This window comes from Hyla sarda, chromosome 11, assembly GCF_029499605.1.
Source record: "Hyla sarda isolate aHylSar1 chromosome 11, aHylSar1.hap1, whole genome shotgun sequence".
Lineage (NCBI taxonomy): Eukaryota > Metazoa > Chordata > Amphibia > Anura > Hylidae > Hyla > Hyla sarda.
The window spans coordinates 76,237,989-76,241,809 of NC_079199.1; the positions used below are offsets into that span (position 1 = coordinate 76,237,989).

At 48.8% G+C, this 3,821-nt stretch overlaps 1 non-coding gene across 1 annotated transcript; it reads right to left on the reverse strand.

Moving 5' to 3' along the window:
- Positions 1-2,926: 2,926 nt before the first annotated feature.
- Positions 2,927-3,113, reverse strand: LOC130296165 (U2 spliceosomal RNA). Its single transcript, XR_008849152.1, has one exon. It is a non-coding gene; the product is annotated as a U2 spliceosomal RNA (small nuclear RNA).
- Between the last annotated feature and the right edge of the window lie 708 nt (positions 3,114-3,821).

Below are 3,821 nucleotides of genomic sequence, written 5' to 3' on the forward strand. Positions count from 1 at the left end.
AAATCGGGCAAACGCAAACCCACTTCCGCATGAAGTGATGCCCCCACCCGCAGATTTTTCTCGGGTGGGAGGTCGTCTCTTACTTTTTCGAGACATCTGGACCACACACATTCAGGACTCTTTGGTCAGGGACGTGGTGTCCAACGGATACCGAATGGAATTTGCCTCCCTCCCGAGGGATCGTTTTTTTCAGTCCCGGGACCCCCGGTCTCCTTCTCTGGCGAAATAGTTTCGGGAGGCTCTCCGGTCCCTGCTTCTCCAGGGAGTTATTGTCCCCGTTCCTCCAAGGGAAAGTTTTTGGGGTTTCTATTCCAATCTTTTTGTGGTCCCCAAGAAGGGCGGTTCTGTGCGGCCAATCCTGGACCTCAAGCGTCTCAACCTTCATCTTCTCATCCGCCACTTCCGATTGGAATCCCTCCGTTCGGTAGTGGCATCCATGGAACAAGGGGAATATCTTTCTTCAGTGGACATCAAAGATGCATACCTCCATGTTCCAATATTTCCCAGCCATCAATGGCTTTTTTTCCTATTACTCCTTGTGAAAATGAAAAATTTGGGAAAACACCAGCATTTTAGTGAAGAAAATAAAATTTTTCATTTTCACGTCCAACTTTAATGAAAATTTGTCAAACACCTGTGGGGTGTTAAAGCTCACTATACCCCTTCTTACATTCCGTGAGGGGTGTAGTTTCCAAAATGGGGTCACATGTGGGTATTTATTTTTGTGCGTTTATGTCAGAACCGCTGTAAAAGGAGAAAAAGACCCCCAAAATTTGTTGGGCAATTTTTACCGTGTACGGTAAAGTGAGAGAGCGCCATGCGCATTTAAGGCCTAAATTACGGATGCAAGAGTTAGACTTGCCTCGGATACCAAAATTACCTTACGGCAGTGTTTCGCAAACAGAGTGCCTCCAGCTGTTGCAAAACTCCCAGCATGCCTGGACAGTCAATGGCTGTCTGGCAATACTGGGAGTTGTTGTTTTGCAACAGCTGGAGACTACGTTTTAGAAACCGTGCCATACCAGAGGTTTCTCATTTTTATTGGGGGGGGGGACTGTGTATGGGTATGTTTATAGGTAGTGTTTTTAGGGTACATTCAGACTGCCGGGGGATTACAGCGAGTTTCCTGCTGGGAGTTTGAGCTGCAGCAGAAAATTTCCTGCATCTCTAGCTTGCAGCGAGAGACTAACTGTAAACCCCCGCCCCTTGTGAATGTACCCTGTACATTCGCATGGAGGGGGGGGGGGCAAACCCCCAGGTACCGCCACCATCTTCTCCCCCCCCCCCTCTCTGCCTGACATCCAGGGGCGGGCAGAGTGGGGAATTTCCATGGTAACCCCTCCGCCTTTAACTGCCATTGGTCAGTAGTCATTACTAATGGCAGGGGATAGGGGGGGATGGCACCACTGCCACCTCGCTCCTATCCCTTAGGAGGATTGGGGCTGTCACTGACAAATCCTTTCATCCCTATTTTCCGGGCAATCGGGTCATCAGAGACCCGATCAGCCCGGAATTGCCACAAACGTCGATTTGCCGCCATGGCCGACATGGGGGGTTCTCAGGACCCTACTAGGCATTTTCACAGGATGCCTGCTGAAAGATTTCAGCAGGCATCTCGGTCCGGTCCCCGACGGCTAGCGGCGGGGACCGAAATTCCCACGGGCGTATCCATACACCCCCAGTCCTTAAGGACTTTGAAACGGGGGCGTATGGGCACGCCCTCCATCCTTAAGGGGTTAAGATCTGCATATGAAAACAACACGCCTACCTTTGTTGCCTGTAGCCACCTCCCTGGCTGTCCGGACACGGAATCAAACCAACTGTAACGAGAAATTGAAAATAAACAGTATTCACCTGCATCCTTTTGGACTCTTTGCTGAATCAGGGTAATCTGACAACCCATGGTCGTGCTGTTGGTGCTTCTGGTTCTTCTGCTGTTTACACCTGGCAGTGGCATTGAATGAAATTTAATAGAACTAAAGGTCCTGGGTGCAACAATCCTCCCATGAGGACCAGCCTCAACAGCTTTGTAGATTGCACTCATGTTTGCAACTCCATATACATTTTATTTTCTTCATACTTCTTTCTTCATACTTTTTTCTTTCTGTCATTCAGACTTTCATTCATTCTCACTCACTCACTCACTTTAATTCATTTGTTCTCTCTCTCACTCACTCAATTACTCACTCAATCACTCATTCACTCTCACTCACTCACTCTCTCTCTTACCCACTCACTCAGTCAGTCTCTCTCTCTCTCTTTCTTTCTTTTTTTTATTAATTTTTTTCCATCTTCTTCTTCTTCTTCAGACCCCATCATAGCACTAATGCTTATCCAATACCACCAGCAGATGGAGACACTCCATTGCAACATTGGTTGTGAGCAGCAGTTTCTAAAAACAAATGCCTCATGGCTGATTTCTCATCAATCAATGGATGGCAAATTTTGTTTTTATCATTCACTGACCACAGAACCAATGCATGGTCAAGCAACAGCAATGACGCACCCTTGTGAATAACCATGAGACCCTCACATCATTTAACAGGCTTCAGCACCACCTGCAAGACAGCTACGTTTCATGTCATGTCAAACCTGCACAGGTGTGCTAGATTAGTATTATTATTATTTTTTTATTTTTTATGACATCAATCAGTGTGCAAACATGGTCAGTAAAACGCCAAATGGATAGACGTTCATAAACCAGTCAGTGCAACTCATTATTGTGGTCTCTAATTGTGGAACTCTTTTTTTTTTTTTGTGAGGATACGATGAGCTTATCCAATTAAGGAGGCCATTCAGCAGTACTGGGTCTGGACAGCAGCGGCACCTTCTGCAGCCAGACTGACTGACATGACAAGGCAGGCAACAGCTGCAGCAGCACCCACAGAGGATTAAATAAGAATCTGTCTTTTTTAACACTGGAATGGGGTGGTGCACTGTACCCGAAGATACTGCCATATCGGGTCAATGCATTGGGCGACGGAAGCAAGTTTCCAAATCGGCTCCCATTCTCAAAAATCCATTTAATTTATGGTCCCCAAATAGGGGACGTATCAGATATTAAACTGATAAGAACAGATTTTTGATTGAAAAAACCTTTATTACCAATCAATTGTCAATCACACAATAAATATATTCACCATAACAGAACTGACTTTTTTTTAAATCTATCTATCTATATATATATATACCGTATTTATCGGGGTATACCACGCACCGGCCTATAACACGCACCCTCATTTTACCAAGGATATTTGGGTAAAAAAAGTTTTTTACCCAAATATCCATGGTAAAATGAGGGTGCGTGTGTGCGCGTGTATACCCCGATAAACCCCCAGGAAAGGCAGGGGGAGAGAGGCCGTCGCTGCCCGCTTCTCTCCCCCTGCCTTTCCTGGGGTCTAGAGCGCTGCTGCCGGCCCTTCTCACCCCCTGGCTATCGGCGCCGCTGCCCGTTCTGTCCTCCTGACTATCGGTGCCGGCGCCGATAGCCAGGGGGAGAGAAGCAGCGCCGACAGCCAGGGGGAAAGAAGGGGCAGCGGCACCCATTGCCGGCGCCGCTGCCCCGTTGCCTCCCCCCATCCCCATAATTACCTGGGTCGGGTCCGCGCTGCTGCAGGCCTCCGGCGCGCGTCCCCTGCGTTGTTGCTATGCATGGCGCGGCGCATGACGTCAGTGCGACGCGCCGTGCAGCGCATAGCAACGACGCCAGGGACGCACGCCGGAGGCCTGCAGCAGCGTGGACCCGACTCCGGCAACAGGTAATTATGCCACCGGGGATGGGGGGAGGCAACGGGGCAGCGGCGCCGGCAATGGGTGCTGCT